Source organism: Daphnia pulex, chromosome 5 (genome assembly GCF_021134715.1).
Source record: "Daphnia pulex isolate KAP4 chromosome 5, ASM2113471v1".
Classification (NCBI taxonomy): domain Eukaryota; kingdom Metazoa; phylum Arthropoda; class Branchiopoda; order Diplostraca; family Daphniidae; genus Daphnia; species Daphnia pulex.
In genome coordinates, this window is record NC_060021.1 from 9,589,478 (window position 1) to 9,616,661 (window position 27,184).

At 42.1% G+C, this 27,184-nt stretch overlaps 1 long non-coding RNA gene across 2 annotated transcripts in view; it reads right to left on the minus strand.

Annotated features, from left to right (window-relative positions):
* LOC124194414 overlaps positions 1-27,184 on the minus strand; it is a 40,555-nt gene extending 13,371 nt beyond the window's left edge. For both annotated transcript variants that reach the window (XR_006874783.1, XR_006874784.1), the window contains exons 1-6: positions 26,959-27,184; positions 26,658-26,765; positions 21,728-21,915; positions 7,843-7,951; positions 7,394-7,614; positions 615-725 (exon numbers count right to left, since the gene is read on the minus strand). This is a non-coding gene — a long non-coding RNA (uncharacterized LOC124194414). The remainder of the gene's footprint in view (positions 1-614; positions 726-7,393; positions 7,615-7,842; positions 7,952-21,727; positions 21,916-26,657; positions 26,766-26,958) is intronic.

The window sequence follows — 27,184 nt, forward strand, 5'->3', positions numbered from 1 at the left end:
ACTGATTTGTTGCTGGACTACCGATGGTACCCGATGATATCACTCCTACTTCCTACCTATTCTTTACCCTGCAGGGAGACCTTTCAAGGCGTCCTATGTAGTGGATATACCCCTTTACCCATTTCGACTTTTCTCGGCTTTTCATCGATGGACTAGTCTCTCGTCAGAGTTTGGCCTCGTAAATTTCTTTGGAACAAGTTTTTTTTTTTTTTTGGGGGGGGGGGCATTCTGTTTTGACAACGACACACCACTCCATGTCTCACCAGCCAATACATTTTAGTCCTTTACGTACGGTGGATGGAGTCCCAGATTTTGTATCCATTCTTCCTTCGCTTCGTCCTATCACTTTCTCCCGAGTCCCGACAAATTCCTCTTTTTTTTTTTGTTTTTAACAAGAAAAAAAGAAAAGATTTGTTTTCAGAAACAAACCCCACAATTGAATTCTTTTGCTAACCGAACACATTAAGGACCATTGAAAACATAATTTCCTTCCTCCCTATTCCAAATACAATTTCTCCTTTCGCGTCATAGACGATACAAAAAGGCAAAATGCCCACTGTTTATGGGAAACGCACAAAAAATAGCAAATGACCCAGTAAATACTTGATCTTTACCTGTGAATTTATCAGGTGCGTGTGAATCGGCAAGGTTGGAGAAAATTCGGCTCCCATCTCTGTCCTCGGCTGTCCGCTGAAGGAAGTAGTTCTCCAAAAAGCGACCCCCAACTGGCGAAAAAAAAAAAAAGAAAGAAACGAGAACAATAAATTAAGAGCAAGTTATGCAGTCAGCCATACGGAGGTCCATATTATATATAGTCCAACTCAGCGCCCATCAGATATAGACTAGGCCCACTATAGGGACAAATGACGGCCTTGCATTAAAACTTAAAATCCACTGGATCCCAATCGTTTGGTGAACCGGTTCTTTTTTTTTTACGACTTTCAAATTTTTAATTTGAACTTGCTGACTCGTTTGCCTGTGTACATCGTAAAAGATTCAACACTTCTTTTCCCACAAATAAATATGAACCCGAAATAGCAGTGTGTTCATTCGTATTACATAAAATTAGACGCTGGTGATTATGCATTGCGTGGGGGGTCTTGTGTGGCGGCGAAAAAGAGGAAGCTGCTCCCACTTGCTTGAGATGACAGTCGTGTACTTAAAAATCTGATTCATCGCTATAAACTGTTGGGGTAGTCAGTTACGACTTGTTGGGGCTTATCCCAAGTCTCAACAAGTCTCTTTACACGTGTAATTGCATTCATCTCATTTGTTATTTTTTCATCGTCTCATTTCTTCGTAATTATTTCAGCTGGGCTAGACACCATGGGAGACGGAGGTTATCCCCCAGAAATGCGCTCGGAAATAAGAACACGACGCGGAAATCAAAGACCAGACAGCCCGGCTGCTGTTTTGACTCCGACCGGAACTGCTGAGAAAATTTAATGAGAAAACCAAACAACAGAACCGAAATATCATATTCAATTAGTTGAATCGAATCAGTTTTGAATTATGACATCACAATAGCTTCAATCATGTAGACAATCTTTTAGGCCAAAAATGTACTCATCTTTTTGTTCAACAAGCAAAGTCTTTTCGATTCATCGATTGGTTGTTGAAAACTTTCGGAAGAAATAACCTCGTCTGTAACATGTGGTTTCATTTTGTCTCAATCAACTGCAGTTCACGATCAAAATAGAAACGAAACCAACGAAAAAGATTGTTTGGCGCACGGTTTCTCTTTTGTAGATTGTAGAGTTGATCTTTTCACGGAAAACTTGAACATTAATGCCAAAAATGCCAACGCTAACGCGGGAAATAAAAGAAATAAAAAAGTCGGACCTCGTTAGAAGACCAATAGAAATTATACAGAAGATCGAGGAGCAATTGAAGACGAGCAGTTTTAATCGCTATAATTTCCGACCATTGGTGATGTTTCCCTGCATAACCTACACTCGTCTTGTTTTCAATGACACGCATAACTCGTCTTGGTTGGTTTATTATCATGGACCATTTGGACAGCCCTCTTGTCATAAAAAAACCAGTTTCCAGATCGTTGCCTCTTTCACCTCGTAGACTCAATGAATCAAGGCAATTGGACGTTTTGGCTCACTTATGACCAACGAAACGAACCGTAAAAAGAGAACTGACATGTCAATGATCTTTGGCAGCCGCATAGTCAAAATCACAAATCGTAAAAAATGAAAAACTGTTGTGCCCTTTGCTTTTGACTGCCAAATTACAAGATAAACACATTGGAACTCCTTCGTACTGATCTTTGATCAAGCGAACGGAGGAGTTAAGTTAGTTGGAATTATTCGAGTTACAGGAACCTTCCGTGCCCTCTGGTGGGAGTTGAGAAAGAGGATTTTGGCTTTAGTGGAGGTGTACAAGCGGGTGAAAAAGAAATAAAATAAAGATCAAAGAAACAGTCAAAAAGAGAAGAAAAAAAAGAAAAAAAAAATAACATTCGAGTCCGACCCTTCTTCAATTCTCGCTGGCTCCTATTGGTGTTTCGGGTGTTCCGCAGCCGTTGGGCACAGCAGCAGTAGTAACACAACAGAGTACAAAGCCAAAAGGTAGATAAAAAAAAAAAATAATAAAAAAGCGAAAAAAGAAATGGAGGCTTATGCTGCAGGACAGTGTAATTGGTCTACCTCCGAGGGACGAGGCCCATCACACGGAGAAGAAACAAGAAATTTCCACGCGGGGTCCATCCACAGGTAAAAATAAGAAAAGTCGGGAGGGTGGATAAAGTAGAGAGTGGGAGGTAGGTGGGTTGGATATGAGGAGGAGGAGGTAGAAGAGGAGGAAGGGTCGAGGTATAAAGGTGAGGGTTCGAGTTGGCTGAAAGTCAGATCAGCTTGTGGTTTGCTCCCGTGCACACTTCAACCATTTCTTGCTCGCTCGCTCTACTCTCTACGCTTTCTCTATCTCTCTGCCACTTGACTCTTTTCGCTTTTCCCAAAGTGCATCAAAGGCAAGAGTCGACTTTTTGACGGAAGTTTAGTGAGGCAGACATGTTCCAGGATTGCAACAAGAAGCGCTTCATGGCCAGCGTGAACAAAACCGGCAAACACGACGAGTTGTCCGCCTACTTGAACGACAGCAAGTGCATCATCACTCCGCTGCCGCCCGTCAGTTCCATCCGCCATCCGCACAGCAGCAACTGTTTCGACGCCGCTTCCGACGGCTACAACACTCCCAGCCCAATGTCTTCCGAAAGCAACGACCACGGCCACCACATGGGCGGTGTCCATCACTCGTACCGCGGCCACTTTGGCGAAAGTCCGCTGCCGTCGCCCACTCATCCGCACCACCACGGAATTTCCTCGTCGGTCGGAGCCTCCGACGAGGAGATCCGCCAGCGGTTGCAGTACTTTTCCCAGCCGCCGAGCAACGGCTCGTCCAGCAACTACTACGACCTGCGCGTCAGCGTCAAAGACGATCCCGAACGCTGTTACGTCTCCACCGGTCTGCCGACACCCAGTTCTCCCGGCTCGCCGTTCGACAGCCACCACCACCACCACCACCAACAGCACATCAACACGGCGGTCAACTCGCCAGTCAGCCCGGCCCCATCGTCCGTCCATCCGCTAATGGCCGAACATCAAAACCAGTCGAGCAACCAGAGCGGCTCCGATTCCGAGTTGACGTTTCCTCGCAGCACCAGCAGCGCATCCAACGGACAGAAACGGCCGCTCAAGGAAGTGGCTCCGCAGGTGATGAAGAAACGCCGACTGGCCGCCAACGCTCGCGAACGCAGACGGATGAACAACTTGAACAGCGCCTTCGACCGGCTGCGCGACGTCGTGCCCGCTCTGGGCAACGACCGACAACTCTCCAAGTACGAAACGCTCCAAATGGCTCAGAGTTACATCACGGCATTGTGGGAACTGCTTCAGTAAGGCAAGGAGGAGCCCAGGCAGGTCTTTAACGACGATTATTACTGTACCTTATTGCCATTCCCAATTCAAACGGTTACAAGTCTCTAAAGAAGCCTAAAGACGGGTCGACAACTCATTCCAGTTATGCATGATAAAAGCAGACGTTAAGTACCTCATCATTCATTTGTATTCCTCCCTTGAAAGTTAAAAGTGTCCGAATGTTTAGCATAAATGCTATACTACACTAGACTTGCTCATCGCGCCGCACATTCGCCGCTGAATGGCAAGCGATTCAGGATAAAAAGCTCGGTGAACAGATCGAACAAGAGATTCATGGCTTTTTGGCATGACATTTTCAACCGTTGTTATTGCATACACATAAATCTAGTCTGTTTCGTTGATGGTGCGCGGCCGGCCGCTGTTTCTGACGCCGACGACGACGCCATTTATTGTATATCGCCTCAGTATGTAACTCTTTTTTTTTTTTCTATCTCTCTCTCTCTCTCTTTCTCTCGTGCTATGTGCTCAACTCTCAACGCCTTCCTCTTTTGAATAATTGTCGGAGCACTGTGCGCGCCCCCCTCCACTCTCTCTCGCATTTCCACGCAACTCCGCCGGCTCTGGCCGGTCGCTGCGCGGCATTCATAATTGGAGGCTGTCCAGCTCGTCTTTACTTGCCTTGTCTTTGAATTTATAGAAATGTACGTGGCGATACCCCGGCGAAAGAAAAGTAACACAAAAATTACAATACAAAAATAACACAAAAAAAAAGAAAGAAAAGAAAGAAAGAAAGAAAACGGAAAATGTTGCGCGTAATTTATCAAATCGCCGCATGTTGCCCTTTTCAAACGCAGAAACAAAAAGTCTCTTCCAATCGATTGGGTTTCCCAGTTTCCCTTTATCGCCTCTCCGGTGGATTCTCTCTCACCGTGCTCACAATCCACAATGTCTTGTTGCGCCTATTTTCTTTGATGCCGTTTGTTTGTTTGCCAATGCAACGTTATGACGTAAACAGTATACTGTACCTAATTTGACCGTCCATATTGTGCCTTAAAATTGTTGATGGAAGAAAATAGATGTGCCTCTGAAAAACTGAAATTCTCGTCTCTGTTCAATCATTTCATTCGTTCAATTATTTCAAAACTGAGCCACAAGTCAAATTATTTGGAAAATAATTTGATTAGGCGTTGCGAATTGAGATGTCATGGCGTTTTGGATCCGTGTCAAGAGTTACAGCATATACTGTATAGTTTGAAATAAACACAGACGAAAACATTGGAGGGCCGCTTGCGGTTATACGCCGGGCGCTGTTCTGTCTGCAGCGGAGGTGGTCTCTCCGTCATTAAGTTGTACCTTTCGAAATGGGCAGAGAACGAGACACAGAAATAAGAGAGAAAAAAACGGAGATAATTCCGAGTTCCAACTGCATAGGAGGGAACGGACCTACACTCACAAAAATAAAGAAAACATAGCTCAAGGAAGGGAGATAGTGGCTCTTTTGTATTCAAATTGTTGTCTTTAGTGTAAATCGCCAAAGACAGAAAGAAGAGCCTTGCGAGGGGGGAAACCATTCAATTTGCCGGCATTGGATGAAGAAAGAGACAGAGAAAGGGAGGTAGAGAGTGTGTGTATATCAAGACATTTATTCGGTCAAATGTGGTAGAAGGGAGAAAAGAGGAGGCACCACCACCAGTTTTATACAGTTCCGCACGTACGCAACTCGCAGACATCGAGACTGCAATAGACATCACGCCGCAGCTATAATAATCGCAATGGCAACTTTTCAGCATCATTTCCTCTTTGTGTCCCTGGTTTTTTATCGCCTCGCAAACGCTCAGATAACGACACACAAAAAGAAGGCACAGATGGACGATCCGCCGACAAGAAGAACGTTAGTAGCACGCGTCAGACCACCATCCGTCCGTCCCGCGCATCTTCTGCACTTTAATTTACCACCAACCCCACGATACGGAAAATTGCGATGAATTTAAAAGCCAGCATTAACTTTTTCTCCCCCAAGTCCTATAGAATTACGCAACTGCTCATGGCTATTCTATTCACCACATTTGCATAGCTGCCTCGTTGTCGTATTGAATATTACCGCGTTAAGTCAAAGGGACCGTTTCTTTCTCTCTTTTTTTTTTGTCGGTCTAAAAATACGTTTTCCCCCGAATGCAACGCCCGGCAATGACAAGAAGTTTCTGACCGCATTTAGATGCCTATCCGCACGAATGTGTTGAGGGTGGTGTCTAGAAGTGCTATCCATCATGTCCAGTTCTTTGTTGCCATTGAGGCAGCGAGCCGTTTTACGTCAATATTTCGAACTACGTGGCGTCATTTACGACATGTGTCGGAGCCCTGATCAAGTATTTCATTGTACACGCAACTCGCCATACAAGAATGCGTTTATTCCTCACTCAAAGAATGTTCTATGGAATCTAACGACTGCAGTGTTCAATGTAGGACATTAGGTTCTTCACTGACGCTGACTCGAAACACACGGAAACAAAAGTTGATCCCCAACGTCAGCTTACACTCATCGAGACAAGTGTGTGAAAAAGGTTTGTAAGTTGACATTACAACTCTCGACGAGGAATAAAGTTGAAGGATAGACAAGATTTCAAGTCTTTGGATGTGAGTGTGCAGCTGGGAACTGGAGATCCGTTGAAATTTCCCAACAAACATCCCATCTTAATTCTCTCATTCAAAGCAAAAAGATCGGTGACAAAAAAAGTCCCCCTCGTGTTGAAATGGACGTTGTTTGAAAGGAAACGAGTGAAGTGGCGAATTCTACTTCGACTGTGACCCTCTTCTCTATGACTCTACAACCCTCGTTATTCCTCAAAGAGGACGAATAGCAACACAATCGAATACATGAATGGGGGAGGGGGACAAATAAAAAGACTTGTGCGGTTCAACACATCGTCAATGTTTTTCCGCTTCTTTCGGTTTTCATCATAGACGTGTCAAAACAAACAAGGTCCTTTTTCTCTATACCACGGGCTGTGCAAAAAAAATTTGATTGGATCCTTCCAAATAAACTTGAAAAGAAAATCGAATTTTAGTGGTCAATGTCTTGTTTGTTTTGTTTTCAAAATGATTCTCAACCTGCTTCCGCATGTGTTGATGTGACGACGACACACGCAGCGATCCATGGGTGGTATCTCGCTGTCAACGAGGAGGTGCCCGTGTTGCGGCATGTCCCTCTTGGTCAAAAAATAAAAAAGTCTTGTTGCACTTTGCTTCAAGTGTTTCAAGTTCAAATATTTTAAAATGTGATGATTTACTCAACAGAAAAAGTTGTAAGGTACCAAAAACAGGCCTGATCTGCGCAGTCGTTCGACAAATGAGATTTTTAGTGCTGAGAAAAAACAAATCATAGAGAGAAAACAGTTGCAGTCAACCGCCTAGCTCACGAATAAACGTAGTCTGTACTAACGATCGATTTATAATCAACCCCACCAAAAAATGTCAAAAAGGAAAAATTGGGATCAATTTTGTCCTACCTTTATGCCTGGGAAATACAGCCAGGCATCTACGTCAGTTGCTCCATCCATCCGTTGAAGAGTTCAATTACACCAGACAGGATAGGGTAAAAAGGGTGTCCTCGTGAATACACCCACATTCACATGGGCGTACACGAGGACATTTAAAGAAAGGGGTAAAGAAGAGATGCGTAACTCGATTGACATCGGTAGTTTTTCCAATGCAAAGGGATGCTTTTTATCTAAATAAAAATAGAAAAAATAGGTTACGAAAAATATTCACAGAATAACAACATCCAGCACAACAAGTCAGGAAAAGTTGAAAATGAGACACTGGGTAAACTATAATTGTTGATAAATGGGTCAATTCAAGGTTTAAATCTAATACACTGCAGTGATGCAGGTAATGCAACAATAAAATATCTAGCAGGTGCAGGTCGTGCAGGAATAATAGTAACCAAACACATTACCTAAGTGAAGATGCTGAGATATTCGGTGATGTTAGGTGAGACAGACAGACTGATGACAGACTCAGCACAAGCAGAACTTGTGTATCATGTTGTTACGATGGCCTCAAATCTGCACAAAAGATTCTTAGGTTACATGGTGCAAACATAATGCCATACATCGAGTCATCGACAGGGGGCTGGTATTATGTGCTAGACAGAAACTAAAATTTCACAAATTTAGAACAGGTAACTTTACAATTTAAGCTCACATAATATCTTTGCATTTCTATTCTTAGTTTTATTTACCCGCCAAAAAGCATCGAGTGGAGAGCATGGAGAGCTTCGACACCAGAGACCAGACATATCACACGAGACGATCACATTTTCGTAATTTGATTTGTCCTTATATTTTTTAAAATTATTATTTCATGCAGCCACGTACGTTTTCAAAAGAGTTATCGTTCTTAAACTTTGTTTTCGTGGCCTCACTCTCAAAAACTAAATGACAGACTGCAGACGACACTTGCCCAATCTTCTTCTTATTAATCAGCATGTTATACGATTAATGCGATATCGATAGAAATAAAAAATGATAAAAATCAAACTCCCCCCTCAAAATCCAAACCGCTCAAAACGAAAATCGAATAAGTTGAGGGAATAAGTTTTAATTGAAAATAATAACATTTCTTTTTGGTATACAATTCCACGGTAAGACCACTCCTCCCAAAAAATTAAATAATCGATTCCCCACCCCAGAAAATTTACCCCTTCCCTAAATCCAAACTGCATAAAAGATAAAAGCGGTTTAATCGCCAGCGCTCACGATCCGCTGAACAGATCGTGATTATTCTCACATCAAATTTTTCGTCTCTTCAAATTTGATTACGCCCACCCTGAACAGACAAGATCCAAATAAAAATTTGCACAAAATCCGCAAATTGTCAGAAAAATTAGTCCTAATAACACCGCCCAGGACCCTCTTGGAAGCCAAGAGGGAATAAAGACGACGTGTCTGACAGATGTTGTTTAGTGTCGAAACTGTATCGACGCAATTGACCTACTGAACTCGAATTTCTGCTTCGTTTCCGACGACGCTGACAAGTGTCATTTTCACATGATTACACACAAGACAAGGGGGGGTGGGCAGGGCAATAAAACAAAAAAGACGTCGTTGGTAATACAGATTCAATCTTTGAAGAAAAACGGGACTTGCTCTCTCTCTCTCCTCTCGACACTTGTTTTGGTTTGTGTCTGTGTTACTTGCCCCCCTTTCCCATTCTGTCAAAGTTCAAACTAATTATTTCTTTCTTTCTTTCTTTCCTTCTTCTTTTTTGTTTTATTTGTTGTCGTCTCTGACAAGTTTATTGACCCAGGACTTTGTGTCCATGCGCAATAGATGATGTAGACTGAATAGCCTCGCTCCTAGTCTATTATAGCGAGCAAAAGGGAGGTCAACAAAAGCAGAGACCGACAGAAAGAAAAAAAAGGAAAAAAATACAATTGACGGGTCATATAAATGCGCGGCATCGGCAACGGCCGTCATTACGATGATTTCCCTGTATATACGGCCGCCCGTTTTTCATCTTTTCTTTTTCTCGATTCTGTTTGTCTACGAGAAAAGCAGCAGCCGCCGCCCACGAACCAAGTCAAAAACGAATAAAAGCCAAGACCTGGTCGCCAGTTCCGGGGCAACGTTTGTTCACACGCGGACACAAGAGAATAAAAACAACAACAAAAAGTGGAACAAGAAGAAGAAGAGAAAACGTTGCGACCTCCATGGAAGCGCGAAACGGCTGGGTGACTCCATTGTACACATTCAATGCGCAAATAGGATTCAGATGATCCGGCATTACACGGCTACTGCCCTGTCCTACATCTATGCTCTTCTTCCTTCGACTTGTTGTTCTTTCTTCTGCTGGCCATGAATCGGGGCAGGTGTTTTCTCCCCTTCAATTGTCGACTATTGAACAACAGTTCTATGCTCCGACTCAACATGGGAAAAAAAATAAGTTTTGCTCGTGGCATTACCACTACAAGTGTACCGGTAAAAGCAAAGGATTTCTACTTTACGGAGAAGAAAATTTACTTCGTTCGTCAGCACTGCTGATGTTGCGGAAGTGATGAGAAATAACTAAAATTCAGTCGCGCATTTACACATTGCGTGATGTGTTAGTAGGCAACGCGTTGCATCAACATAACCACAAAAAAAAAATAAATAAATAAATAAAGGGAACGACGAGTAGAGCATACTTGCTGCTTCAACCGAAGCTTCAACAATTAATAGTCGCCGTGAACACTGTCCACTTCTACAGACGATTGTTTTCATGTCAATTGATTCTTGTCAAGAGATTCACGTAGGTGAAAAATTTTTTTCTTCAAATTGTTAGTAAGTGGGCAGGACGACAAATGAAAAGGTAGATATTCAATTGGATAAGAATAATTGTGAAACTATCATCATGAGAACGCACTTGTCCAATCAATATAATGTGCTTTCTCCGTTCGCACTGCAACCTTTCGTTTTCGACAACAAATTTCATTTTTAGCTTTTGCGGCGGAATTATTTTTTGGGGAATGCTCGTCAGCAACGGACCAGTTAGTCTGCCACGCGCGTGCGCTCGAAGGTGTTATTTACGACTCACCGGCAAGTTTTCGTTTGAATTCTAAATAATCGGCGTATGTATATAACTGTTAAGACTTGCGAGGGAGAATAGAATGCAATGACCATTAACTGTCGGCGTAAACCTTTTGAGTTTTTCTCTGTTTCCTTTCTCTCTCTCTTTTGGCGATAGATTTTCATTTGAGTGGGTTTCTATAGTCAACAGTTTGGCCAAATATGAACCGCGGGTGGTTGTGTCTATTCTCTTTCTCATTGGCGTTTGGTGATGAGGAAAGAAGGAAGGCAAAGATCTATTCTCTTGACTATGACTCGAACCTTTTGCTCACTTGGTTCTTTTTCGTGCTCGGTTCATTTCTTTCTTTTCTTTTGCCCTCTTCTTTCCTTCCAATCTAGTGAAAAGCAATTACATGGGCATTTTCTTTCGCCCTCGTCCGAATCCCTTCTTCTTTTGTAACCTTTTCTCTCTTTCTTACCGTCATTTACGTCATTCTTTTTTACACCAACGTTATTGATGGTCGATCTCCCTTTGAGAATTGCCCGACCCTTTGCATCTCTCGACTGATCAAAGTGAAAATTTGACACAAATCGAAATAAATAAAAGTGGAGGAAGTCAATAAGATTCTCTTTTTGTTTTAATCATTTGAAATCCAGAGAAGCAGATCTATTCAATTTGCCTATAAATTCAAATAAGATGGTTCGATTTTTCTTTAGAGGAAGAAAGAGGAAGAAGGTTGACCCATAAGCCACTGGGATGTGTTGATCTTTCCTCCTCAGCCTCCTCCATCTTACCCCCATTGACTTTCCTAGCCAAGATTTGTTATTTAGTGGCATTATACAGTCCATTTTCGGTCTTGGAACGGATAGGGAAAAGCAGATAGATGTGAGGTGAGGAATCCACCCCCCTTCTAAGTTCATCTCTGGGTATCGCTATTGCTCTCTTCGAATGTAACTTGTCTTTCGAGGTGTTAAATAGACCGCCCAGCAATATTCAAAAAAGAAAAAGAAAGAAAGAAAGAAAAAAAAACGAATTTTGGAGAGAGGAGGCCGATGCCGACAAGAGCGAACACTTCCAACGGGACCTTATTCTGGTTTTAACTAACCAACTAATACGAATGGAAGAGAAAAAGACTAAATCCGACTATTGGGACGGTCCGAGCGATTTGCATGCAAGCAATCGGGGCAGATGGGTTCGTTCTGACCGCGGTCACGGGCGTGGTTGGACTGGAGCTTTTTGGGCGTTGGGGCGGAGGGGGGGTTCACCGGATGCGTCCTTAACTTTGTCTTTCCTTACAAAACAAAAAGAGAGAGAGGATCTCCTCCTTCCAACGGACACCTCATTACCACATCGCCGTGATGAGGCCGACTACATGCGCGGCACCTGATCGACCTGACGCAAGACAGTGCAGGTTTTCTTATCTTCTTAGAATAAATGAAATCCCGCCTACGAAACTCTAATACATTCGATTATTTCCGATTTGATCCTGCCTCCTCCGCTGCTCATTTTGGCCAGAAAGATTGTTTCACTTCTCATTGTCGGCGTAGCGAGAGAAACAAAAGATGAGAAAAGAGGCGGATTGAACTCCGCCTGGTGTTACATCACACCATCGCAGAGCCTTGAATTTTTCTTCGATATGCAAAAACGAAATCAAAAGATCAGAAGATCACCAGGAAGCAGAGGCGGGTATTATGGGAACTACAACTAACTTCTCTTTGCCGGTACCTACCCACAAGATAGGCCATCATCATCCAGTCGTCATGTTCCTCCTCTTCCTCCTCTTCCTCCTCCTCCCAGTCTTCTTTTATCTTCCATTTCATATTGAATTTTTGAATTTACTTAATCCAAAAAGTTCAATTCATCATAAAATGTTATTCAAAGTAATAATCACGGAGCCTTCAACGATATTTTTTTCTGATTCTGCGGGTGATTTCAGGGCATTCCTCTTCTTTCCGTCCTTGTGTAAATATCCTCGTTACTCATTGTAGAGCGAAGACTGTTGAGCAATAGAGTGTGGTTGTTAAATAACACTCTCTAATTACACGTCATCACGGCGTTAGCGAGAAAAGAGAAAAGGGGATTCCCATCGTCCCGGCACGAGTGGCTGAGGTGGTCACGATGCCGCCGTCACCGACGCCGCCATGGCCAGTCTGATGGTCCCGTCATTATCCGATTGCGACAACGCAAGGTCGTCCGCCTTCCTTGTTGTTTCTTAATTTTTTCCCTCGACAGACAAAGATAATTGTTTCTCGGTAAAAGTGATTAAGTAACAACAGAGAAAACAACAAAAACCCGAGAAAAAAATATAATAGAAACACGAACGAAACGGCGGGCGACGGCGGGTAGAAGAAAAGAAACTACCGGTCGTTTTTATTTCTCTCTCTTGGCTAACAAGTTCGGATGAGGACCACACACCGACGGCGGCGACGGTTACTTGTGTGTGTGTGTGTGTACATACTCTGCCTACATTATGCCGCCCACTGTGGTGCACATTGCCCACCTCTGGCTGGAGTGTGAAAGCTTTTCCGCACGTCAAAGGGCTTTCTGACTGTTCTTTAAGGTTGGCCAGCGACTATTTTTTATTAATTTTTTAAACAGGCGCTGTGAAAATGGGAAAAAAAAGTAGAAGAAGAAGAAGGTCGGACTCATCACTGGGCCTCAAAAAATAAATAGAGAGAGGTGATGACGAGAACGCCTCATTTGGGGATGACAATCATCAAAACTGGATGGCCCTGGAGACCTTTTTCTCTCTCTTGTGCCTATTGACCTTTCACCTGTTGATTACAAGGGACAAGTGGAGGTTCACTGCAGAAAATGAAGGTTAAGAAGAAAAGAGACGAGTCGCTATAAGGACTGGCGCCACAGTGAGCAGCCTCCATCTCCCCCCCTGCGCCTCCTACTCCAGTCTTTTCATTCTTGACCCAATAATCTTTGTAAGGACGGTAAAAATCCTCCCTGGAGGCCAAATCCAAAAGGACTTTGAAGGAAGGTGGGAGGCTCTTTCTCGTCTTATCACGAAAGAAACGCGATGACAATTTAAGAGTCGGCGAAACGATCACAAATGAATGGCTAGGGGCTTTTCGACAAGTCGGCGCGACTGCCAAACTCTCAACTCAAATCCACCCGAAATTTTGATTGCAAACTGAACCATGAAAACAATTCGACAGATTTCCCTTCAAATAGAATCCAAAATAACAAAATTTGTTCAAATCCTCTAGGAAAATAGGTGAAATAAGTCACCGACAGTGGAGCACATTAACAAGAAATAACCGACAGCGACTTATAATTTTCCATTTAAAAAAAAGCAGAGAAATCCACGCGCGCACAGCAGCCGCTTATTTGATTACATTTCAAGACCAATGTCGAGTTCCTATTAGAAGTCTCCAACGTGCGCACAGTAGGAGACTGAACCAGAGACACTTGGGTCCCAAAGAAAATGACCTGTTGCACGTGCACTCGATCGAATTACCTAGCGGACCCTTTTCAACATGTACAACTTTGACCTTTTCTCTTACTCGCACTCGACGGGACTCATAACAAAAACTGCAAAGTGATGAAGGACCTAGAACCTTGTCCAGGTCTATAACCGTCCAACAGCAGAGTCAAATTCCAGCAGTTCCATTTCTATTCCATTTCTATTCTAGTCATTTGAATTTCTTTTATTCTCTTGTGGCTTCTATTCTATTATCTTTCCTGGAGTCCGGCAATATCATTAGGAGTTATTTAGACTTATGGCATAAGTTGTACAATAGACCCAAATGAAAGGGAGGATAAGGAATCAAATTTATTTCGGCTGAGAGCTGAGACTGTCGGCTGCACGCCCTTCGTTCTCTCCTGGAGATGCGGAAGTCCGTGGCTGCCCTGTGAGACGACCGTACACGAGTGCACTGAACACGTAATTGGTCCGTTCATGTACGGCCGGTTATAATCAAAGAAGTGAGAGGGGGGAAAATAAAAGAAGCGAAGGTGACTCTACAGGGGGGAGAAAAGTTCTAATTCCGCTGTTGAAGGTTGCACAGCCAAGCGACAGCAGCGCGCGCTCCCGTGTAATGACAATCGCTGTAATTAGGAATCGTTTAAACCACCGATTTCTTTCAACGCGCACCGGTCGGTCGGTCGGTCGGATTTCTCTTTCGTTACTCCCCATTTTTTGTGTTTTTCTTGGAATGGACTTGCCATTGACCGTGTGCTGCTCCCCATCAGCTCATCCGCTTTCCAGGGGGAAAAAAATATCCTTCCCTATTGTTTTCTCTTCTCGATGTTGTTCTGTTGCTGCCGTTTCATCTTTTGTTTCGCCAGTCGACGGACCTAACAACAACACAAAACTGAGGGGAAAAAGGATTTGTCGCGTGACATTTTGCGAGGATTATAGGTGGAAAGAGAAACAAAATACGAACTTTCTGCGCGCTAAAAACACATGTTTTTGTTTGCAAAGAGTATTTGTCAACTGTTCACAGCCCAGAGAGGGGAATTAGTGAACTAGGAACAAGTAGACAAGCACGGGAAGAATATCTAACATCTTCTTCGGGTGTCTTACACAGGTGTTAGTGTCGGGATTCACACGGGTCGGTGAGATTACATCAAAGGACAAACACGCGTCGCTCAAGTCCTCGCTGACCCATCATGGCCGAGAAAATAGATGGAAAACAACGGCAATAAAGAATATGTTTGATCGTCACCAAATCCCAAGTCATTTTGTAGTCGAGGATTTAGTGCCCAACATCTGATCAGTGAGGATGATGTTTGAAAACCATTAAAAAAAATGCGGCACACCTTTCTGTCCCTTAATTACATACCAATCAGATTTGGGAGATCATCAAACTGTCGGATATAAAAGCTAAGAAAAAAAAAACAAGAGGAGGGAATGCGAGGGAATGTAATCATAAGACATGACACATGGGTTTGTGTGGTACGGCGGCTTGTGTGATCTTGGTGTCAACTCGTTGCGTGTTTATTTGGTGACATCGGGTCTTTGTCCCTTTTATTCGGGCGTAATAAGCGACACAGAGGTGAGGCGGTGACAAAGTTGTCGGCAGTTAGGCCTCCTCCAAGTGTTAACTGCTGTGGGTGCGACGATGTCGGCGTGCGGTGTCTGATAAACATCAGCTGCTCGAGTACCGGTTGCCTCGCTTATTCCCATTTTATACCATTCTTTAAAATATTTCTTTGTTTAAAAAAAGGCAGTATGGCAGCACAACAGAAGGGACAAGTTCATTGCAACGCCACGTAACCGTCGGTTTTCTAAGTATCTTTTGCTTACACAAAGATAAAACTTCACTTTCTTTTGTGTATGGGATCATTTGTGAGTGATTACTTGACGATGAACTCTAGTTTGACCTCTTCTTTCGTTCTGAAAAGATTAACCGTAACACACTTTGATGGTTATCAGAGCTCCGCTCCGTGGGAACGTGTTGATGGTGTAAAGAGAAATTGTTGTTTCACGGAGCCGATCGAAATCACACACGTCAGGAAGATGAGGATGGGTAACATTTTGTGAAACAAATGTGTAACACCGACTCTATCTGATCCGACAAAGATTGGAAGCCATTCAAGAGACTATGCTGCACCTTCAACAAACAGCCAAATTTGAGGCTACATGGGGAACCCTATGCACTTTCACACCTTTAAAACCTCCCCCGCCGAAGTTTGATGTTTCAACCTTTAAGATTTTCCTTGCACGCAACTCCACAGGAAAAATAAATAAATAAATACAGAACCAATGAATGCCCTAGCCCATGGATATATTCTTGTTAATAGTCGAATTTATCGGCGATGGTTGGCTTTCCCACACTCCTCGGTTCCGGTTGCTAGCTACTCCTGCTGGTTGCTGATGCTGCAGCTCTCCTCCTTCAATTTTGCTGCCGAAGACGATCTTTAATAGTCTCACCAATAACTTGAAGTTGTTGGCATCCTTTCATCCCATTTTAAAAATCTGGTAGAGTTTAAAAGTAGATACTGCTTCCACCCTTCCCCAATTAAAAAGGCCAGACACGCATAAGGGTAATTCATTAACTTCGAACTCAAAGCCTATACAGAACACCTTTGACCTTTTGTCAACTCAAAAATTCTACAATCGAAGGGGGTTTCCCTATTCATACACCCACAAACACACTGAGACCGGAAAACATTTCTATTTGTAAGGTTCTATTGAAGAAAAAATCTAAATTTTTACAAAAAAGATGAAGATTAAATCGAAATAAGGGAAAATCACTTTCTCTTTCCCAATCAAAATGATCTTCTTAAAGTGCGCGTAAAACTAAAAAGGGAAGTGGAAGCTAAGCGAGAAAACGGTGATGGGCCTTTAATGCGAAAAGTGGAGTGGAAATTTTATCTGATGATAACCAACAACACGAGAGAAGGGAGGCATTTAACAGATCAAAAGATTCGATCAAGTTTCTTTCATTTGGAGGGAGGACGGTCAGTTGTAACCTTATTACCAGATCAACACGACTCAAGACCCGCCAGCAAGAAACGAACAGGGAAAAAAGTACTGAAAAATAAGCTTTGCGTTTATGGTTCCAATGAAACCAAAAGCATACATGAACCGATTCCTTCAATGTTTAAATTCAAAATTGGTTGGTCAAATTTCGTTCCTTAATATCGAAAGGAGAAGAGGGGGAAAACAAAGAATTTAAGTCGATGATAGAGAATTAGAGATTTAGAGTTCAAGAGAATCTATTGTCTGCATGAAACAGCAAATACGATGAACAGAAACCTGCAGTTTGTCAAAGAACATTACATGTTATGTTCCAAAAGACAAAACCACTAACCAAACAATGGGGTAAGAGTATAAGAGGACCAAACCGTCAAAATGGCTCACTTCATCTCTCATCTTCCTGACATTTAATTGCTAAATTGGCAGAGTTGTTTCATGCGCTTCGGGGTCTGTTTGTTAAAGTACAGGGAAAACAACAGCAATAGAAGATTGGCGCAAAAAGGGGAGGCAACCTGTCTGGGTCCATCAGGTTCAGGTCTCTGCGTGTTTTCCCTTTTGTAATGCGCCATCGGATGAGATAAGACAAAACAAAATGTACGAGAAGAGAGTTGGCAATAAGCACGCGATGCAACGCATGGCACCGACTGGTCAGTTCGCAAGCATCTGCCAATATTTATGTCTGTGCCGTACTTTTCTTGTCTGCAGAGTTCAGCCTCAACAACAGCCTCTTTCCTTCTCTTGTCATATTGTCTCGCAAAATGTGCAATTGACTACAAAGTCGATTATTACTGGACAATCTGCAAACTTAACAGCCGTCCACCGACAACCATCAGCAGAGATGCACAGTTCACTTGAGGAAAATAACGGTTCTTGGACCGAATAGGCGAATAGCACAAGAGTTCAAGATTCTCCGACATCTTTTGTCTGACGATTAAACCGCAACATTTTGAAATGATTTTCGGCTACACTAACATTTACCACAGACAATTCAAATGAACAGATGAAGCTCTGATTTCTTGTGAGCCTTGTGTGGTCGTCATGTTGGTAGCAAAAAGAGCGAAATGAATAAGAAGAACAAAACCTTCTAGATAATAGTTTAAGTAAAGACAAAACAGAAGCAAACCGAAGTCGTAAATGCGCGAACCCCCGATGAGTTTTCGACCAGTTCGGCATCACCAAACTTTTTGAGATGGGCAATTCCCCGAAAAAACGGTCAACAAAACAAAACCATAAAAAGGAAAAAAATCGGAAAGAAAATTGGAATCAAAACAAAAGAAGTTTCCTTCACTCCCCGTGTTAAATCACTTTCATACCCATTATCCACGCATCTTTCGGATTTCTTAAACTTCTTTTTACTTGGTGGTTGTGCTGCGAAACGAATAGGCCCTACGTATTCCTGTTTATACGTCAATTGATTGTGGGTTTACTTCAAGAAATCTCAACTAGAAATTCAACGAAAAGTCGAAGCGCTACAGCCATGCCGCTAAAGTGATTCTTCTATTGTTGTTGGTGTTTTTTTTAATAGTTTATACAGAATTTTTCACTCCATCCCCTTTACTTTTATCCTTTCCTTCTCCGTTGACCCCCTTGTCTTATCAACTAATTAACCGAGAAGAGTTCAAGTCTCGATTCTTTCATTTCTCTGCAATGTGCGCGCGGTTTCTGCGTGAAATTACACAGCGCAGGAGGGTGATTGAAGTCGAATCGGTTTGATTACCGCGCCACTGCCGCCGCCGCCTGTTCGGTGTGTTTGTGTGTTTTCGTGTGCCGTGTGTAAAATACACCGCGCACAGAGAAGCCTGATGGTAGCTTCGCATGCAATCCCCCAGCCAACCCAAATCCTTTTCTTACTTCAAAACAAATTCATAAATCAAAGAGCAAGTTACGTAATAACCCAGGGTAGGCACAGAACAAATAACACAATTCCTAACACGAAGATAATAAGGCGCATAAAGACTTGCATTTTATAGCGATCGGATTGTTGCCGACTTGATTATTTCAAAAAGAAAAGTTCAGTGTAGGATCATCGACTTTGATTAAATTTAACACGAAATGAACGTTGACCTCTCAAGACCCCGTTCATCCCTAGTTAATTGACCAGCTACGAGAAATCAAGTTGCACTCACTAACCAGATGGATCCTAGACTGTGAGATTCGGCCCCAGAGTCTTAAACTATATTGTTTTTCTTGTTTTTTTTGTTTTTTTTATTATTGGGGCGTCATTGATTTGCTTCCAACGGGATTACAGCCAACCGGGTGGCTTATTCCCAAAAGTTCGTTTCGCCATCCCAGGAATTTTGAAATTGAGGAATAACCGGAGCGACCACAATCCACATACATTGCAAGAGTGAAGTGTGTCGCTATTAAATTCCGGATGAGCCAACCCAAGAGTTGTACGTGAACAACTAGGCGAGTTTGATACACGACGTTTGTCCAAAAAAGGAATAAACGGACAAGAAATATTCAAAAAAGAATAAAAAACCAAGAGCAAACAAAACCGGAGACTCGACACTAATCTCAGAGGTAGGATGCGAGAAAAAGACACGGCAAAAGAAGCCCACACACCTCGACCCTAAAACAAAAACCGCCACACAGTGCCACAGTGAAGAGCTCAGGTCATTAGACAAATAAGACAAAGGTAAAACAATTATCGGCCTCTACCAGCCCAGCTCTTTTCTTTTTTTAGCTTTGCCCCATGACTGAAATCGCCTTATTCCAAAAGGATGAAGACCGCCTTATTTCACTCCTTGTTGGAGTCTCGTTAGTGCGTCAATGACTTCTTTTGTTTCACCAAAAACCCCGACTCCACTCAACTGCATTTTTAAAAGAGACGATTTGGCAAATCCTTTAATCGTCAATTTACGCAACCCTCGGCTGTTCAAATCGTGTTTGGTACATGCCACGTCGTTTCAAAGCCAGCGGCTACGAATTGCGCAAGTTCCGGCCGAGACAACGCACGACAATAATAGGCTCATTTTCATCCCGTCTCTCTGGTGCATTTGCTGCCCAGTGTTCAAGTGAAAAGGAACGTACAGCACTCAGTAATCACGAGTCATTCCTTTTGCTCACAACCGCGTTTTTTTCCCCCAACTCCTCCCCGTGTCTGTTTCCTTCAGAATGTTTAAAGTTTGAATTATCTCAAGGGGGTGGCTTCTGGATAAGAAAGGGTAAGTAAATCACCGTGTCCGTGATGCGTTTTCCTCTTCAATTATGACGCGGATGAGACAATACCGGCACTCTAATATACATTAGATAATAACACGATTCTTTTAGCTTTATGGTGTTGACAAAACACGCAGAAGCCGTTCATCTTCCAACAAATTGGTGGCATACAAACAACAACTCCAACATCAATCTAGTTAAAAGATGCACAGCCTCTTTACCAACTCACGAAATTTCTATGCAAACCATCGATTTAAAATTTAGTCAAATATCAGATTGTTTGCGTTATCGAAAATCTGGAACTCAAGGAAGACCTCACACAGAAGTAAATGGAAGCCGACTCCATGTGATACGTGTACGAATACACCCAGTCCAACCAATTGTCCAACAGCTTTTTACCTTCGGCTTGGCTTAGAAAAAAAAATCCTAAGGAAATAGAAGCCGCTGTTTTTGGTGGGCGGAATTCATCAAGACAGAAATGGAGGCGACATCGAACCAACGGCCAACCCATTGAACTCGTAAATCAGCGCTCATAAATACCTCAGACGGTGGTGATGGTGTTCTCAACCTGAACATTAGCATAGCAAATAGGCTACCGTCTCCATCTTTCCTCAAAAGAATCTCTTCTACCCCCGAAGTACATAGCAATTACTTCGACTGGCAACTAATGTATGCAAAATCTTGTCACACTTAATGTCTCATTTGGTGAGAACAAAAGAAAGTCCGAAATTTAAAAAAATAATAATAAAAGAGACCTGCACTGCTGACCGCGGAAACGGAAAAACGAAAAAGAAATGGCCGACTTCTACCACAAGATACAAGAGAACACAATGTAGACCGAAAATTGATGCACAAAAGATTTTTCAAACGAACAACAAAATGCCTTTCGTTCAAATATTCTCAACAATCCGGTTTTTTTTAACTGTATTCAAAAGTTTGGTAACTTAAATCTACGACCGAAAACGAAAAAATAATGAAACTCGAAATGGACGACTAGTCATTTTTGTTTCAATATCTTTTTGTAAAGAAATTTGGTTTCAACTTTCCTGTCGCAAAGGTAATCCAATCTCATTTCGTCTGAGAAAAGACGAACAAAAACTATATGGACCTTTTTTTGAGGGGGGGGGGGGGGGTTATTTCTAAGGAAATTTACCTGGAGGGCGAAAGGGTGGACTTTATAAAGAAAAAGAAAAGAAAAAGAGGTGGATGGAACTTGGAATACTTTAGAATAGTTTTTCTGAATTCAAAGGGAACGCGCAACATGTTGGTATAGCCGACCGTCTCCTGTTGCACAACAGCGGCCGTTGTGTCAGCAGATTCAAATTTTTACGGCTACGTTGGTGTTTGTTAAGTTGATAAATCAAGATGGCCTATCCAACATACAAACTGACGTCCTGACGACATCTAAGATGTCTTTCATTGAAGATCGATCATCGATCTATACGTTTACGCATCCTCGTCTAAGATTTTCAAAACTTTTTGTTTTGTCGCGCGCTACCGTAAAATATGATTTCTCTTTAAGTCAACCAGAAACATCGACCAAACGATGGAAAAAAGACTATTTTAAAGAATAGCTTCCAATAGCTGCTGCTGCTCCAACTAAGAGATAGTACCTCACCCCCCCCCCCCCCCCCAAAAAAAAAAAAAAAAATAAAAGAGAGAAAAAAGAGAGAGAGAAAATTGGTTTATGTCCTACCGTAACTGACTAAGTTCGATGAAGATTCCTGGTGTGAGATCCAAATCCAGATGAATAAGGAAAAAGGAATGAATTGCGCTCGCTAGCAAAGGTTGAGTTAAGGGGCAGGATCATACAGAGTGTGAAGACTGGAAGAACGGTTGTCCGGGCGGTTGTCATCCTTCCTGGTTCCAGAGTAGAGAAGAATCCTGCAAAGCAATAAGTCAATATTTAATTATAATTCAATTTCCAGGCAATTTTCATAACCAATGGTTGTTACAAGCAAACAGTAAAATAAGAAATTATTCCAATCAAGGTGTTGTCAATTTTCCCCACCTCTGTCACATGCTGAAACCCAGTTTTTCAAAGATTTTACAGTTACATAACTATCCATATGGAAAACCAGATTCAAGTAGATAGGTGAGATTCTCTCACAACCGCAGACCGCAGGTTTCAACTATCTTTGATAAACATGTAAACACCACGGTGTAGGCTAATGGTAAAGGGAGCCCCGAATTTTAAATAAATGTAGGGTGATGATGAATTCATCCGAGGTAGACAACCGTAAGCTTATACACATCACCGGAAGACGGGAAGAAACCCTTATTTTTTCGTTTGTGTGTGTGTGTAGCATCAACTCCTTTGATTAAATCGTCAATGCCACAACTTGTCCGCCTGTGATGAATCATTTTCATAATCATAGCCAAGTTACAGAATGAACGCCTCGATTCACCCTCATTCGTCGAGAATGATTAAATGCGGCTTCACCAGTTTATTGCTTTTCTCTTCTCCGAATAAACGATAAGGGAGTTGAAGCTTTCTGGACGTGAAGCTATTTAATTGGATGATGCATCACCAAGCGTGTACGTATAGTTTACCTGGGAGGCATCAACCATGAAAGTGACTGACGCAAGTTAAAGCAAAAAGGTCGATCGTGGTTGTTTCAATACAACAACAACAAAAAAGGAAACTAGGCCAAAGATTTTCAACCGAGACGAATACCCTGAACACAAATATGTTTATTGCTTAGGATCTATTCGCATCTCGCAGTTGGATAAGATATAAATTTTTTTGAAGGAAGATAACAGGTTATTGCAAGAAACAAGGAAACCTTATCGAACCTTCCCACCCACCTAACGAATAACTTAGGCCCATATCCCCGATATTTTTTTTTTTTCTGAAATGCGAATATGAAATGAAGAGAAAGCCCCAAACGAAAAGCGTGTACGAACATAACAGACGTACAGAAATCTACCAGTTGTAAAAGTGCTGGAAGCCAAAGAACCGCATAGTGACGGTGGCACATGCCAGGTGGATGTTCGGGGTGTGTGATTGGAACGGCATGTGCCTGGCCCCCTCCATCATCAGTCGATTCTTTTCTTTCAAATGACCGAGTTTCATATAATAGAGTCAAGGAAAGAAAAGCCTGGACGGTTGCATGTCGGTGCACCGGTAGTCTCTCCCTTTCTTCTCGCTCTCTCTAAGTGGATAATTGCTGATGGCACTCGCTGCTAGTGCTGCTGACTTGTCTCGTCGCGAGAAGAAAAGAATAAATTATAAAAAAACTGGCGCATATTGGGCACAAAAGAGGATATAGAAGACTCACTATAAGGTGAGTCTATGAGGAGAAGTGAGCAAGAGGAGGGCAAGAGCGAAATGGACTCGAACATGAAAAGGTCAGCCGTTGTTGATGGGTGATCACCAGAACACCTACAAGTGGAGACAGACACTTGACTATCCGGTAGTGAATAGATTTCAAATGGGTGTCCATTCTTCTTCTTCCGATTCCACTCAATGGAGTAAAGTGCACCGGCACATCGCCATGAAACTTCTTTAGCTTTAAGCCGCTTATCAAGTCTGGTGAAAAATAGACAAATTTATCGACCTGTCTTTTCTCTATTTAACCTTTTAAAACCTGCCCCCAGTGTTTGAGCCCATCCACTGATCTATATAAGCGTTACTGCTGATTAACTATTCGACCGAATGATTCGTCAGTTGTCATAAACAGTCGCAGCCCACCCTGACTCCATTCTACTTCCGGCTGAACACTACCTGTACAATTTTTCATCCTCAAGTACTTCGCCCATATTCATTCCGTTAACTCAGCGTGAGGATAACTTCTAAACGTTTTGATGGGCCATTTTTCTATCCCGGAACTGGGACCGTTATGTTCTGTCTTTTCAGGAAACTGACGTCGCTACTCGGCCTCTTTCGCAAGGCTTGACGTACGCGCTACTGTACAGTTATTTCTACGTAAACTGAGTTGCATCTTGACATTCGTCAACGATAAATTTACTCGCAAACCGCCACTCAAGAGCTGTCCATCTTCCACGCAGAGTAAAGTCAGCGAACTGTTTGTTTTCGCAAGTTGGCCAATTGTTTTACGGCACCGCCTCTTGGTCGCTTTCAGTGACGGAACGGCCTTCAACTGTCATCTCTCATTTTTTTAAGTTAACAGTAAACAGCAGTTTTGTGAAAAAGACAAGGGGCAATAACCTCTCGATGAAGCAAATTTACAATTCTTTGAGACGCAAGCCATTCGTCATAGACTTAAATATAATAACGTGCCATTAACAGGATCACAAAATGATTTGTGGTTCCCGTGATTACAAGTTTGATACTTCCATAGAAACAAAAAAACGAATACTCGTCCTTCAGCCTCCTCTATATTTTATCTACCTTAATAGGTAGAGATGATGGCCTTATGCATGTACATAAGAAGAATATGGGTAAAAACGATCCACTTAGTTCTGTACAAAAAAAAGGCCACTTGAATGCAATTCCCGGTTGGACGGAACGAATTTCAAAATAAAAAAAAAAGGCCCGCCCGATTCAATCCGAACAACAACAACAATCCAGAAACTGAAAGAAAAGGAGGGGGGAATTATCCCAGAAATGATGACCCATTAAAGTCTCTTTGTAATGCCGAGTTTAATGACATCGCTCTGCCCTCCCTTTTCGGTGTATTAAAGTCCATATAGAACTGCCTGTGTGTGGCTGTTGGAATCTTTAAGAGATTCAACTTCCCACTTCTTCACAACCGACCGAGAAAAAAAATCAAAAAAAAAAGTTAAAAAGAGAACTACCACATAAACGGGCCGGGGAGGCGTTTTTATCGGCCGTTGTGGACACAAGGGTGGGCCCGGTTAGTCTTAAGGCTTCAGATAGATGAGTAGCCCACAATCTACAATTAAATTCTGACAATTAAAAAAAGGGGGATAAATATGAACGCTGAAGGCCTGTAAGAGAAAGTTAACATTAATTTTCAAAAGTTTGAAAGGCAAAATCGAGCGTTAACTGCTGCGACAGCCTCATATTGTCTGTTATCACAGTACAATGAAGCTACAAGGTTTATAAAAATAAGGCAAATGATATAAGAGAACAATCGATCGACTGTTTCTTTGACGAGCTCAAATTCAAGAAAAATTTCAAACGAATATTTCACTTTTCCTTTCATTTTTTTAACGGTTTAAAAAGGGGAGAAAAATACGCCAGTTATTTCATGAATCCACTCGGGGCAATGAGAAAATGACCTATACTTTGCACAAGTGGTACAAAAGTAGAGCAAAGTGTTAGTGTAACCATTTCCAAATGACAAGAAAATCCTCTGCAACACGCATGCAGATAAACTCACAAATAATAAGAGTATAAAGCTAATATGTTATTCGCGTGTGCTGGCCTTCCAATGCCCTTTGGTGCTTTGGGCTCACTCGAGTGGATGGACAAGATGGGGCTCTACATTCTGCATCCCTTCTGAACTGATGCTGAGGAATCGATACAAATTAGGCATTCAATCCATCGACCCACCCGAATGCAGAAAGATCTCCTATAGTGCAGTATTGTTACGTGTATACCTGAGATAATGCTCTAGGAGGAGTGTATCATACAGACAATGAAACAAACACTCTATTTTTTGGAGGTGGTGGTTATGTTATTGTTATCATTCCACCTGCTCGCTCTTGGGCTCTTGGAAGGCTGTTGTAGAATAAAATTTTAAAAATCTTACAGGGGGAGAACGATAGAGTCAATCTTATTAGCATATAATGAAGCCCAGTGTATATTATTCAAAGCTCGCACTACCCTCGAGCGAGATGTGGATTGATATTGCCTTTAGGTGCGTATGCGGTCGTTGTAACGCGTCAGATATCGACGGATATGTTCGCTTTTTTTTTGGTTACGGAATACTACGTAAAAGAGAAAAGAACAGGGGGGGAGATCAACGGTAGCCGCTCGATTGTTTTCGATCGAACCTGCAATTAACTCTCACTCGGCATCGACAGGAAAGCTACAAAAGCGAGACGGATCTGTTCCTGCGAAGACAATTCCCTGTATGAAACACGGGAAGTTCGAATGTGATTTCAAGTGGAAAAACAATGCTCAACAATTTCGTCTAAAGAACAAGAACGTGATGCCACACGAATGCAAATTTGCATTTCCTCATTTCAATATGGGTCCAACACCCGAAGCAGTTGCAATACCTGGGCATACACACAATGGTACTGATGGTCAGCACAACTATTTTGAAAAGAAAAAAAAAACTTTTTCAAAAGATATTGAACAACTTGGCCCGTTGGCCGAAACATTTTCCCCCTAAGTTCTCGAATTGTTTAAAATTTCTTTTAACCAACGAACGAGGAAATTAGAAAAATTATTGGTCATTCGTAAAGTTAAAGAATTTGTCAAATGACTTGAATGCAATCAAGAGAGGAGATCAGAAATTGGCTGATAGAAAGTGGTGGCCACTGGCCAGCAGATAATAGCACAAAAAACGATCAGATAAAAACTTGTTGGTGACACAAGAACCTGAGAGGTTCAACAACAATCCAAAAAGAAAGTTTTGCCAAATTGATAATATGTAGTTGGCAGCTTAAAATACCTTGACATAATGTCAAAGGTGTCGATGCAGGGCTCCCATTTGATTCTACACTAGAATGAAATATATGCTGATTACCTTTAGGTCGATCCAGAGCCTGTTGCCACATTCAGTCTGATTAGGTGGAACACTGTTTCCGAGGAGATAATTGTTCAGGTACATTTCCAGTATGGGTGATGCATGAGCCTGAATGAAAGAATAAAACTTGGACTTAGACGTGATGCAAAGTTTATGAACATGTGCATGATAATCTTGCTGATTCTTTAATATAAATAAGTTGTGAATACACATTTTCAACCAACAAAAACAACTGGCACTTTTTTCCTTGACGAACACAAGTATCAACGTGAGAAACATCCATCGTCATAAATTTGCTTACTTTAGACACCATGCTTGAAAGCTTTCTTCATCAATCCACACGTCAACATCTCAATGTTAATGTCTCGCTTTCGCCCATTTATACCACGTTATTATGATTTACCACTGTTCACTATAAAGTTAAAGTTAAATTCAGTTCTTCAATTTGAAGATCAACCAATTCACAATTTCACATGTACCAGAACAACAAGTTGGCTTCCTCCACGACAATGGCTGGTGACAAACAA